Source organism: Triturus cristatus, chromosome 7, assembly GCF_964204655.1.
Source record: "Triturus cristatus chromosome 7, aTriCri1.1, whole genome shotgun sequence".
Taxonomy (NCBI): domain Eukaryota; kingdom Metazoa; phylum Chordata; class Amphibia; order Caudata; family Salamandridae; genus Triturus; species Triturus cristatus.
The window spans coordinates 37,938,048-37,952,415 of record NC_140590.1 but is presented as its reverse complement, the minus strand read 5'-3'; the positions used below and the strand labels follow the sequence as shown (position 1 = coordinate 37,952,415).

At 48.2% G+C, this 14,368-nt stretch overlaps 1 protein-coding gene across 2 annotated transcripts in view; it reads right to left on the bottom strand.

Moving 5' to 3' along the window:
* Positions 1-14,368, bottom strand: part of LOC146808752 (cell adhesion molecule CEACAM4-like) — a 508,058-nt gene that overhangs the window by 400,615 nt on the left and 93,075 nt on the right. The gene's annotated exons all lie outside the window — the stretch shown is intronic.

The window sequence follows — 14,368 nt, the reverse complement described above, 5'->3', positions numbered from 1 at the left end:
AAAAAAAGACCCTAGTGGTCAATCTGTCCCCTAGAAATGGAAAAATAGGTACTAGAGAATGGTCTGGGCTTTGTTCCCACACCTCGAGTGGATCACTTTAAACAAACATGTGAACTACACCAATTCTTTCGTAAACTACGCCTCAAAGCATTCTTTGATGGCAGGGACTACCAACGGGAAGATGACTCAGGGCTACATAATCCATCTACTTTCACTCCTAATAACGGGATGATTCCCACTGAAGTAATCACTTACGAACAAGCCGTACTCAAAGGGGCAACAGCTCTCACTACCTCTAGACCTTTCTACAACATGTCCAAGAAAGAGATGCTTGCTGTAGAATCATTAGCTAATGACCCCACCATTACAATCAAACAAGCTGATAAAGGGGGAGAGACATTGATAATGGCAACCTCGTACTGTGACACCGAGTGCCTCAGGCAATTGAGTGATAGGAATTATTACACCCCTATTGCCGGAAACCCCACACAACGCCTGAAGAATATCATCACGGGCATTGTTGACTCAGCTGACAATCAGGGTTGGCTGAGTAAAGAGGAGGCCTTATTCCTAAATAAAAATGACCCTAAGACCCCCTACTTCTATATTCTCCCAAAGATTCATAAGGGGATCACCCCGGTACCAGGGAGACCCATCGTCTCTGGCATAGGCTCGGTCTTGGAACCTTTATTACAGTTTTGTGATCACTTCCTGCAATCATTGATGAAACTTGTACCCTCATACTTGCAGGACACCACGGATGCATTACGCTTACTCGATCAATTTCCACGGGCAGACGAGATTGACTTCCTCATCACCCTCGATGTAGAAGCACTCTATACTGACATCCCACAGAGGGTCACCCTTGAGGTGATTGAGGAAGATCTTAACCTGACAAACTGGGAATCATTGACACCTCCTAGCTTTGTCATGGAATGTGCAGCACTGACTTTGACTGAGAATTTATTCGAATTCAAGGGGCAACTTTACCATCAGACCCAAGGTACTTCTATGGGGAGCACCTTCGCCCCCGGTGTGGCATGCCTTTATATGGCAGCTTTTGAGAGACAACATATCCACCACGACTCTAACCCCTACCATGAGAACATTATGGTTTGGAAGTGTTTTATTGATGACATCCTAATTTTTTGGAAGGGAAACTCTGAATCCCACAGAGATTTCTTGAAGTGGATCAATAACCTCAATCCATATTTAAACTTCACCATCACTGTCTCACCCACACACATATCTTTTTTAGACCTTACTGTTAAAATCGAAGAAGGTCACTTGGTCACTACCATGTACAGGAAGAGCACTGACCGCAACAGCCTCCCAGATTTCAGCAGCCATCACCCTTAATCACTTAAAGAAAACTTACCCTTTGGACAATTCCTTAGGATAAGAAGGAATTGTAGCACGGTGAATGAATGCAGATCCGAGTCTGAGACCCTTGCTATGAACTTGACAGCAAGAAACTACCCACCAAAGAGCATTGCACTTGCAAGAAAGCGAGCACGCAACAATAATAGAGAGTCTTTTGGAACCTAAAGACGAGAGTGTGTCTGAGACTGAGACGCTCACTTGCGTCACAACCTTCACACCAATTTCCAATAGACTTACCAAAGTGTTGAGGAAACACTGGGGCCTACTGAATACGGGGTCCTTAGACCTAGAACAACCACGTTTTGCGTTCAAACGCTCGAGAAATCTAAAAGATATGCTCATTATGACTAGGCCCAGACCCAAGAACACCATTAGACAGGGAACACTTTGGCAGTTACCAACAGTCACTGGTCATTACCCTTGTGGTTTCTGTGCGGCGTGTGCCTTCACTTCCGTACATAAGACGATCACATTGAATGGGACATTTGTCTGGGAAATGAGAAGCCACACAAACTGCAACACAGCTAACTGCATTTATTTACTCACTTGCCCTTGTGATCTCTACCATGTGGGCATGACTACTCGGCCCATAAGACTGCGCATTTCAGAGCACCGCAGCAACTTCCGCTGCCGTAAGAACAACACTAAAATGTACGCCCACTTTCTGGAAAAAACACACTCTCCAGACCCCCTTAAATGGGTAATTCTGGAAACCACACAGAACTTATTAAACCAGTCTGTTCACCAAAGAACAAAGATGGATACACCGTTTATCCACACATGACAGAGGTCTCAATGACGACATCCCCTGGAGTTCCATCCAGATCTAGGTGCCCATATGAGTTTTTACATTGCAACAAATAAGTGTCCGATAGCGCCTACTCAAACATCCACGTATGATTTACACACCCATCGTGATTAAGACCAGGGTCATTGTGACTCCACTATCAGTGCTCTTACCAACTTTTGAATGAGATTAATGAGTGCCTTTTCAATATGAACCTCACTTCACTGCGGACAGCGAGCAGTTTCCCTTTTTTAACTTGATTTTTGATTTATTCCCCACTCCAGAATCAATCAATCAATCATTGTCATTTGTGTAGCGCACTACTCACCCGTAGGGTCTCAAGGCGCTGGGGGGGGACGGACGTTACTGCTCAAACAGCCAGGTCTTGAGTTGCTTCCTGAAGGCGAGGTGGTCCTGGGTAGTCCGGAGGTGGATGGGGAGGGAGTTCCATGTCTTGGCTGCCAGGTGGGAGAAGGATCTTCCTCCGGCGGTGGCTCTGCGGATGCGTGGAACGGCGGCGAGAGCGAGTCTGGCGGAGCGGAGTTGGCGGGTGGGTGTGTGGAAGGTCAGGCGGGTGTTGAGGAGCTCGGGTCCCAGGTCGTGGAGGGCCTTGTGTGCGTGGGTGAGGAGTCTGAACGTGATCCTCTTGCTGACGGGGAGCCAGTGTAGGTCTCTCAGGTGTCCGGAGATGTGGTTGTGGCGGGGGATGTCCAGGACGAGTCGTGCTGAGGTGTTCTGGATTCGTTGGAGTTTCCTCTGGAGTTTGGCGGTGGTACCGGCGTAGAGGGTGTTTCCGTAGTCCAGTCGGCTGGTGACGAGTGCCTGGGTGACCGTCTTCCTGGTCTCTGTGGGGATCCATCGAAAGATCTTTCGAAGCATGCGCAGGGTGTTGAAACATGAAGACGAGACGGCATTGACTTGTCTGGTCATCGAGAGGGAGGAGTCCAGGATAAAGCCTAGGTTGCGTGCGTGGTCCGTTGGCTTGGGGGTGGTGCCCAGGGCAGGGGGCCACCAGGAGTCGTCCCAGGCGGAGGGTGATGATCCCAGGATGAGGACCTCCGTTTTGTCTGAGTTCAGTTTCAGGCGGCTGTTCTTCATCCATTCAGCGACGTCTTTCATCCCTTCGTGTAGGCTGGCTCTGGCGGTGTCCGGGCCGTTGGTGAGGGAGAGGATCCGATAGAGGACTTAGCCTAGCGACATACTTTTGAATCACGGACCTCAGAGATATTCCCTACCGGATCTATCAATTTTTCAACTTTTCTTAAACACTACAGATTTTAGGGAGGTCCCAAGTGTAATCACATTCCTTTGATTCTTCCCATGAATACCGCTCAATACACATAAAACACATAAAACGCTCACTTTTGGTTTTTGAATATATGCCAACTACCAATTTCTGTAGATATACCCTACATGCTCGAATTCATTTAGGATTCGCCTCCTATTTGAACATGTACAGACACCATTCTAAGATGGCCGCCACATTAGCCACACAATGGATGAGGTACAATTCCTCGCTCCACCCACACCCCTAGGCACGTGACCAGCGCTGCCCTTTTAAACCCGGGGAGGGATCTAAGCCTTCACCTCCCGGGACCCGGTGGACAGGGCAGGTCTACATTCGAGCACAACGCGCCTCAACCGTAAGTAAACACACGGACTATGCCACTCTGATATCCCTACTGTATTTTGCTAAACCTTCCCGAGTAAATCTCCTTTATCGGTCAGTACTCCGATCCGAAGGGACAACACCCGCTTACTTCTAGGCAGCGCGTAAACAAACTTCCTGTGTTCACGGGGGAGTGACGATTAGCGGGGTCCATTACTGTTTATGCACTATACTTCAATACAACCACCACCCACCTCAAACCAAAACGGAACTCTAGCCCCTTCGCCTCTTTTGCAGCAAAACACCACTGTTCCGGATAGGGAGATATAAACACCTCCGCGTATCTGACGCTAGCGGTCAGATCATTTACATATTTTTGGCAAAATTACGTCCTTTTCTGATGTGTTACCACGGGATACACACCTCCTTTTCTCTGACGTTAGCGGTCAGATTACCTACCGCATTATGCAAGAGGAAGTCTGATAACATGGGCTGCATCTCGACCTGCCCACTTCTGCCAATAATCCTTCCACGTGGTATACCAAGAGTAACCCGCATAAACTAGAGCTAACTTTACGCTCTATTCTTTTCCTTTCTCCTACCAATCCCCTAACCAAACCCTCCTTCCTTTATCTTACTGTCTTACGAGTTCCTCAGGCTTATACAGGGAACCAGATAAGACTCTGTTTACAAGGGCATAACAAAGTAAGAGAGACTTCCTACTTGTCGCTTAATTTCATCTTTGATATATGAATTTTCTCTCTGCTTAGTCCTACAACTTTTAGGAATCAAGCGCTATGCATATCCCACCGGGTACTGTTGATGCCTGGGGATCATACTGACTAGGGTGAGTACCTTATAATGTTTCTGCTGCATCACGGTATTCCATAGGGGCTTATAGTCACACTAGCTCACTATGGAGACCCACCACCTGTTTTTTTATCGTTTTAGTCCTCTAACTTAATAACGTTCACTTCACAAGTGTTATAGATTAGAAGTCAGAGTCACCGTTAGACCGTGCCTATGCTTATATTGTACCACCTCAACCTGAATGATATCTATATGTTTTTGTCTCCCTCAACAGGTAGATCCAGGTACTATAACCATTAGACACTACTATCGTGAGTAGAAAATCCACCACACAGCTAGGTGTAGGTAGTTATTATTATTTAGCTCCTGAAGAATCGCGAGGATATCAATCCAAGAGCGAGAAAGATGTTGACCCACACTGAGTAAAACCTGGAATTACACTACATGAGACATTACACTCGGGTTAGTGTCTTGTTTTTGTTTTTACTTAGGGTAGGAGACCCCCAGAATAAAAACTTGCTTACTTCGGCACTCCCAACCCTATTTTAATTCATTTCACTTTATCTACACAATACTGCCCCTATACCCGCACTTCACCAAATGGCATTTGGATAAAAAGATCTCCAGCAAAGAGCCCCTATTATAGGGAGCCCGTCGGGTATTGCACTGCTGACCCGACGAGGAGCAGCCCAGATGATGAAGCATGACACCTGCAAGGGTGTGTGAGGGCATTAGTATCCGATTTATGGATTCCCCTCACTGACCCCAGTCCTTGGGGCAGCTGGGATTCCTGTCTTTCCTGACTCTGTACTTTTTTACTTGAGAGGAACGGCATAACCTTCTTTGTGTAAAACATTCGTTTGGGCCCATTGTTTATGCTCGACCTCCCACTCTTGCATGAGTGGATAGCACGTAGAGGTAATGCTATGATTACTTACCGGTAATCCCCATTACTCTTAGTCCTACTCGTCCTCGACCCAGTCATACTTCCCACCTGCCCTCCCTGTTCAGGCCTTTGTTGCTTGGTATGTCAGGATGTGCTTTTGGTTGGCTAGGTTCTTATAGCCCCTGACGGGAGGGTGGGTGGAGCCTAAAAGCCTTTCCTGTTTTGTTTCCTGTCATGTGGAATACCTCATTAGTGATGACTGGGTCGAGGACGAGTAGGACTAATTGTAATGGGGATTACCGGTAAGTAATCATAGCATCAGAGCAGCTCACCTAGGAAGCTCTACAGAAATACACCGCCCCAGCTGCATCATGTGTCTAACAGGGAGCATCTAGAAACAGGCTTCATTCATAACATGTCTACACCCTGCTCTGCAGAGTCTGCAAACTAAAGAGTGCACGATGAGTGAGTCATGTAATGCTTGACCTGATGGGAGGGGGTATGAAACAGGAGCAGTTTATGCAGCATTCCGAATTTCATGGGACATTCCCAAATTCAGGGTCCATTTTAAACTTGAATGCAAACTGTGGCCTAAGTACAACACATTACAAACACATTTCTAATGCAGGCTTCATCATTGTTTCTAGAGCAGAACGAGCAATACATAGGTTAGTTTTATATTCTATAATATAATTCGTACATTTTCTTTACACTAAAATGTGAACCCGGGAAAACTTTAACAGTAGCCAGAATAAGAGGTAACGAGGTGCTCAGGTAGACACAATGGGCCAGATGTACGACCATGGAAATAGCGCCTCGCAAATTGCGAGTTTTTTGCAACTCGCAATTTGTGAGGCGCTATTTCAAATGTACTACAGTGTATTACATAGTGAAATGCAACAAGTATTACACACTGTTACCGATTCCCAATGGGGTCACAAATTGAAAGGCTCATGAATATTAATGAGCCTCTCGCAATTTGCGACCCCATTGGCAATGGCAGGCCCTCCCAGGTATGGTGGCCTGCTGGGCTCAGCAGACCACCATGTCTGGGACTGCTTTTAAATAAAGTAGTTTTTGATGCAGCCCGTTTTGCTTAAAGGAAAGTGGGATGCATTAAAAAAAAAGAAATTTGAAATGTTTTCGTTTCATTTTTTTAAAGGCAGGCAGTGGTCCTTGGGACCACTGCCTGGCCTTAAAAAATATTTTCCCCTGCATTTGTAGGGAACGCCCCTTCCTAATAGCGAGTCGCAAAGCCCTATTTTGCGAGTCGCAAAAAATTGCGAGTCGCAAAATAGGGTTTGTACATTCCCCATGCTGTTTTTGTATGCACAAACGGGTTCGCAAACCCGTTTGCGCATGCAAAAATGGTAGTATATCTGACCCAATAAGCAGAAAAGAGAGAAAGATGATTTTTTGTATAATTGCAGCTAAATGCCTGGGAACACATAAGCATGCCAGGCGTGTCAGATTAAAAAAAAAGAATCAATGATATAGCCTACACTTATCTCTTTCCAGAGGGTGCTAAAAACACCGGCAGTTTCTCCGTGAGGCTGGGGCACCATCACACCCTCGCACACCTCATGTGAAAAACATAAAATGGCAAACGACATGTGGAGCATGTCCTCTGCTGCCGTTTGGCAGCATGCAGGACAGGAGCAATGGCTGGCTGGGTGCTCCAAAGTGCGCATGTCAGTTTGGCCAGCTGTCTTACGATGGCAAACCTGACATGCGCACTTTGAAGCTCTCCATTCCAAGCTGTCTTAGACAGCTGAGTGGAGAGCGAGCACATGCCTCCAGTACCTGAAGGAGTGTCCGGCCAACCCACTCCTTCCAACCCTGGTACTTTTCTCATGCTGGTTGATAGCATGAGAGCAGCGTCTGGAGCTGCAGAGCAGACTGCATTTTCAGAACACCAAGGAGGATGTGCTGCAGTGGGCAAGTACCTTTTATTTTAATTTTATTTTTTGTCAAAATCTGTTTATTTGGTTTTAATATGACCACAGACAAGCAGCATAGACAATACATACAAACAGAGCAAATAGAGGGGGAGAGCCAGGAGTTGCAAAGAGCTAGTAGGAGTGTCATCTTCGTCTCAAGGTCTGTGGCTCGAAAAAGTCCCCATTCCAAGCAAATACACCAAGTATTGTTATGTGCAAGTCTTGAACAGCATAGCAATCGCCCCCCCCCCTTGGGGGGCGTTGCAGGTAATTTTGACAGATATAACAAAAAAGTAGAACAACAAAAACAAGGGTGCCGTGATGCCATAAACTAAATATGTGTATTGGTGGGGTTAGGTGTCTGTGTTCTCCTTGTTGATGTTGGGTGGCGCACACAAGCTGTGGGGAAGCTGTGCCCCTAGATAAGGAACAAGTTGAGGGCCCTAAGCCTTGGCGAGCAGGCCGTAAGTGGAAGCCCTTCAGAAAGGTAGCCCACCAGCGGGGACCAGGTATATTGAAATTCTCTTTGGCTGTCTGAAGCACCAGATCCTTTGTTCGTCCTCGTGCCTGAGAGTGGCTCTGTCCTTTAACCTGTCTATTCTTTATACAGAAATGGCTCTGTTCTTTAAGTTATCTCTTCAGTCATCTGAGAGTGGCTTTATCCTTTAACCTGCTTATTCTTTTTACTGGGAGTGGCTCTATCCTTTAAACTGTGCCTTCAGGTAACTGACAACAGCTCTTCTCTATACAGAAGTGGCACTGTGCTTTAAGGTGTCTCGTCAGTTGTCTGACAGCACTTGCTTTATAACCTGTTTGCGTACGAGAGAGGCTCTGTCATGATCCCTTGTTCCTCCTGTTATCTAAAAGTGATTCTGCCTTTTAACCTGTCCTTTCAGCTGTCTGAGAGTGACTCTGTTCTTTAACCTGTTCTCCCAGCTGCCTGAGAATGGCTCTGTTCTTTAAATTGCCCTTTCAGCTGTCTAAGAGTGCCTCTGTAACTTATCCTGTCCTTTCATCTGTCCGAGAAAGCCTCTGTTACCTGTCCTGTCCTTTCAGCTGTCTGAGATTGGATCTGTTTCTTAACCTGTACTTTCAGCTGTCTGAGAGGGCCTCTGTTATCTTTCCTGTACTTTCAGCTTTCTGAGAGGGCCTCTGTTACCTATCCTGTCCTTTCAGCTGTCTGAGAGTGGTTCTGTTACCTATCCTGTCCTTTCAGCTGCCTGAGAGTGGCTCTGTTACCTATCTTGTCCTTTCAGCTGTCTGAGAGTGCCTCTATTGTTTAAAAGGTCAATACATTGTCTGAGAGTGGCTCTGTTCTTTAACCTGCTCTTTCAGCTGTCTGAGAGTGACTCTGTTACGTATCCTGCCATTTCAGCTGTCCAAGAGTGGCTCTGTTCTTTAACCTGGCCTTTCAGTTGTCTGAGAGTGCCTTTGTCCTTTAACCTGTCCTTTCAGCTGTCTGAGAGTGACTCTGTTACCTATCCTGCCCTTTCAGCTGTCCGAGAGTGGCTCTGTTCTTTAACCTGTCCTTTCAGCTGTCTGAGATCGACTCTGTTACCTGTCCTGTCCTTTGAACTGTCTGAGAGTGGCTCTGTTCTTTAAACTGTCCTTTCAGCTGTCTGAGAGTGACTCCTTTACCTATCATGTCCTCGCAGTTGTCTAAGAGTGGCTCTGTTCTGTAACCTGTCCTTACATCTGTCTGAGAGTGGCTCTGTTCTGTAACCTGTCCTTACAGCTGTCTGAGAGTGGCTCTGTTATTTAACCTGCTCTTTAAGCTGTCCAAGTGTGACTCTGTTGCCTATCCTGCCCTTTCAGCTGTCTGATGGTGACTCTGTTCTTTAACTTGTCCTTTCAGCTGTCTAAGATGACTCTATTACCTATCCTGTCTTTTCAACTGTCGAGAGTGCCACTGTTACCTATCCTGTCCTTTCAACTGTCTGAGAGTGACTCTGTTTTTTTAACTGCCCTTTCAGCTGTCTGAGAGTGACTTTGATACCTATCCTGTCCTTTTAGCTGTCTGAGAGTGGCTCTGTTCTTTGACCTGCCCTTTCAGCTGTCTGAGAGTGCCCCTGTTACCTATCCTGTCCTTTCAGCTCTCTGAGAGTGGCTCTGTTCTTTACACTGTCATTTCTGCTGTCTGAGAGTGGCTCTGTTCTTTGACCTGCCCTTTCAGCTGTCTGGGAGTGGCTCTGTTCTTTGACCTGCCTTTTTAGCTGTTGAGAGTGCCTCTGTTCTTCATCCTGTCTTTTAGCTGTCTGAGAGTGGTGCCGGTCCTTAGCCTGTCCTGTCAATCAATCAATCAGGGATTTGTGAAGCGCGCTACTCACCCGTGAGGGTCTAAAGGCGCGGGGGATGCAGCATCCAAGTCAGCCGAAGAGCCAGGTCTTGAAGCTCTTCCTGAAGGTGTGCAGAGAGGGGGAGCGTCTGATGCTGATCAGGAGCTTGTTCCAGGTATTCGCCACGATGTAGGAATAGGCTCTTCCACCAGCTCTGGCACTGCGGAGGCGGGGGTTTCGGCAAGGGTGAGGTCGGCAGAGCGGATGTTTCTCTTGGGTATGTGGAATTAGGCTCTTTCATTGAGGTATTGGGGTCTGGTGATTTGTAGGTGTGAGTAGCTTGAAGGTTACTCTCTTCTCGACGGGAAGCCAGTGGAGGTCTCACAGGTGCTGGGTGATGTGTTCATGTCGTGGGATATCGAGGACGAGTCTGGCCGGGGTGTTCTGGATGGTCTGGAGTTGCGGAGCAGGGATTTGTTGATTACGTCGTAGAGGGCGTTTCTGTAATTCAGTCTGCTTGTTATGAGTGCATGGGTGACGGTCTTTCTGGATTCGGGGGGATCCATTTGAAGGTATTGCGAAGGATGCAGAGGGTGTTGAAGTAGGTGGTGACAACATAGATCTGTCAGGTCATGGTGAGGGAGGAGTTGAATATGATTCTGAGGTTCTAGGCGTGGTCTGTGGGAGTGGGGGGTTGCCTAGGGCTGTGGGCCACCAGGTGTTGTCCCATGCTGAGGGGGTGGGTCCAAGGACTTCTGTCTTCTCCGAGTTGAGCTTCAGACAGCTGCTGCTCCAGGATGCAACGTCTTTCATTCCTTCCTGGAAGCTGAGTCTGGTGGTGTGGAGAGAGGAGGAGCTGGGTGTTGTTGGTGTAGGATGCTATGCTGAGTCCATGTTGTCTGATGATGGTGGTGAGGGGGGCCATGAAGAGCGTGGGACTGAGCGATGATCCTTGGGGTACTCCACAGTTGATTTCAGTGAGTTCGGATAGGAAGGGAGGGAGTCTGATTCTTTGGGTTCTGCTGGTGAGGAAGGAGTGGCTCCAGTTGAGGGCAGTTCCCAGTGTGCCGGCATCATGGAGTCTGGCAGTGAGAGTGCTGTGGGAGACGGTGTTGTAGGCTGCAGAGAGGTCTAGTGGGATGAGGGCCGCAGTGTGATCCTGGTCGAGTAGAGTGCGGATGTAGTCTGTGGCGAAAAGGAGGGCGGTTTTGGTGCTGTAGTTGCTGCAGAATCTGGATTAGGAAGGGTCGAGGATGGAGTTGTCTTCGATGAAGTTCGTTAGCTGGATGTTGATGATCTTCTCAGTGACTTTGGCCGCGAAGGGGAGGAGAGAGATAGGTCTGTCGTTTTTTAGGTCCGCTGAGTCTGCAGTGGGCTTCTTGAGGAAGGGTTTGACGTCTGCGTGTTTCCAGTTGTCAGGGAATGTGCGGGAATGGGATGTGGCATTGATGGTGTGTCGTAGCTCGGGCTCCATGACGGTAGCAGATTTGCAGCGGGCAGGGGTACGTGGGGGCTCCTGAGTAAATGGGAGGTTTGATGAATTCCTGAATGATGCTGAAGAGTTCCTCAAGTTGCTAGAGTAGGCAAGGATTTTGTGCTGGATGAAGGTCCTTTTGGTATCCTTTTGGAGGATCTGATGCGTTGGTGGTATTCTGTCATGGCGTTCTTGTAGGTGGTCCGATCTTCCAAGGTTTTGCTGTTTCTCAATAATTTCTCGAGACATCTGCAGGTGTGTCTGGATTCTCGGAGGTGGTGAACCAGGTGGCTTTCATGGGGCGCTGTCTGTCGGGGTTACGGAGCGGGCAAGCTTGACTGCGCAGTTGGTGATCCATCTGTGTAGTTGGCTGCATAGTTGACGTCGGTTGAGTTGGGAGGGGGATCCTGGTTGAGGGTGGAGTTGAGGTGCTCCTCGATGCTCCTCGGTGACCATGCTCCAGTTCCTTTGTGTAGAGCGTGGTGTAGGTTGGTGAGCCGTGGCTTTGTCGAAAGAGAAGTGTACGCAGTGGTGGTCCGTCCAAGGGGGTTGCATGGTGTGGCAGAGGTGGATGTTGTAACCTCCTCCAAAGATGGGGCGAGGGTGTGCCCTGCCTTGTGGGTAGAGGTGGTGACGAGCTGTTTCAATCCGATGTTGGTGAGGTTGTCCAAGAGAGTGGAGGAGTTGGGGCCAATGAGGTTGTCGAGGTGGAAGTTGAGGTCTCCGAGCAGTATGTAGTCCATGGAGGCGATGGCATGGGGCGCGATAAGGATGGTGAAGGTTGTGATGAATGTGGTTTGTGGTCAAGGGGGTCTGTAGGTGAGAGTGCCCTGTAGGGTCGTTCTGGGGCTGGTCTGGATCTGGAAATGGAGGTGTTCCATGTGGACGTGGTGAGTCGGAGGGAGTTCTTGTGTGTGATGGCGAGTCTTCTATGGTGGTTGGGGCGGTCCTTCCTTTGGATCTTGTATCCATCGGGGATGGCGGTGGCAATGTCTGGGGCAGAGGTGGCATTGGTCCAGGTTTCCGTGAAGAAGGCAATGTCTGGCAAGAGGGTGTCAAGGAGAACTCTACTGTGTGTCTGTGCAGAGAGCGTACGTTGAGGAGGATGCACCTTAGGGCTTCGATTGTGCTGGCATCCGGCGGGAGGACGGTGTCTGTGGGGTATGGAGGCTGGTTAAGGTTTTTCAGCAGGAGAACTAGTCGTGGGTGGTGTTCGGCATAGACAGCTGGCAGTTGTTGTTCCTTCTGGGGTTGAGTGCGTGGAGGGCAGCTGATTCGTAGCAGTGGGTGGTCGGAGAGCCAGGGTCCCTGGTGCTGGTCACGGTCGGGCACAGATGGACTTGCCTTTGGTGCGCCTTCAGTGCACCAGCGGTGTGCCTGATGCGTGCAGCCGCTGCGCAGCTGCACAGCAGCTGCCATTAAAGAGGGAAGGGGGAGTGAAATGCAGCTGGGAGGTGGGAGCGGTAACCAGCAGGGGGAGGGGCCGTGGGGTCAACAGCTGCAGGAAAAGGGCAGTGAAAAAAGGGCACAATAAAAGAGAAAATGAGCACACAACAAATAGTGAAAAATACAAAAAGACAGAAAAACTGGCACAATTACAGTAAAAACAGAAAAGACAGACAGACAAACGACAGTCAAAAGGCACAATTATAGTAAAAACAGAAAAGACAGACAAAAGACAGTCAAAACAGAGAAGGCTGGCTGAGCGGACCAGCAGAAGAGCAAGGCTCTCTCACTGGACTACCAGAGATGAGGCGCAAGCAGGAGCCTGCGGGTGGAGGAGGGCCTCGAAAACCTACCGGGACAAAGAGATGTAGGGGGCAGCGGCGCAACGACAGAGCTGCTGGGGCAGAGAACAGAGATCCCTGACCAGGAGGTCAGAGGTCCTGTCAGCTATCTGAGAGTGGCTCTGTTCTTTATCCTGTCTTGCAGCTCTGTGAGAGAGGCTCTGTTTTTTATCCTGTCTTTCAGCTGTGTGATAGTATCTCTGTTCTTTATCCTGTCTTTCAGCTGTGTGATAGTGGCTCTGTTCTTTATCCTGTCTTTCAGCTTTTGGAGAGTGGCACTGTTCGTAACCTGTACTTTCAGCTCTCTGAGAGTTTCTTTGTTCTTCATCCTGTCTTTCAGCTGTCTGAGAGTGGCTCTGTTCTTTAACGTGCATTTCAGCTGTCTGAGAGTGACTCTATTACCTGTCCTGCCCTTTTAACTGCCTGAGAGAGGCTCTGTTCTTTAAACTGCCCTTTCAGCTGTCTGAGAGTGCCTCTGTTACCTATCCTGTCCTCGCAGCTGTCTGAGAGTGGCTCTGTTCTGCAAACTGTCCGTACAGCTGTCTGATAGTGGCTCTGTTCTTTAGCCTGCCCTTTCAGCTGTCTGAGAGTGACTTTTTTACCTTTCCTGTCCTTTTAGCTGTCTGAGAGTGGCTCTGTTCTTTGACCTGCCCTTTCAGCTGTCTGAGAGTGGCTCTTTTCCTAATCCTGTCTTTTCAGCAGTCTGAGAGTGACTCTGTTACCTATTCTTTCTTTTCAGCTTTCTGGGATTGACTCTGTTCCTAATCCTGTCCTTTCAGCTGTCTGAGAGTGACTGTTCCTTATCATATTCTTTCAGTTGTCTAAGAGTGGCTCTGTTCTTTAACCTACCCTTTCAACTGTTTGAGAGTGACTGTTCATTATCCTGTCCTTTCAGCTGTCTGAGAGTGACTCTGTTACCTATCCTGTCTTTTCAGCTGTCTGGGAGGGCCTCTGTTCCTAATCCTATTCTTTCAGCTGTCTGAGAGCGGTTCTGTTACCTATCCTGTCTTTTCAGCTGTCTGGAGTGGCTCCTTTGCTTATCCTGTCCTTTCAGCTATCAAAGAGTGGCTCTGATCCATAGCCTGTTCTTTAAGCTGTCTGATCCTGGCTCTATTCGCTATTCTGTCTTTCAGTTGTCTGAGAGTGGCTCTGTTCTTTGACCTGTCATTTTAGTTGTCTGAGAGTGGCTATGTGGCTCTGTTATTAAACCTGTCATTTCAGCTGTGTGATATGTGGCTCTGTTCTTTAACCCACCCTTCCAGCTTTCTGAGAGTGGCTATGTCCTTTCAATTATCTGAGAGTGGCTCTGTTACTTATCCTGTCTTTTCAGCTGACTGTGACTGGCTCTGTTCCTAATCCTGTACTTTCAGCTGTCTGAGAGTGACTATGTTACCTTACCTGTCTTTTCAGCTGTCT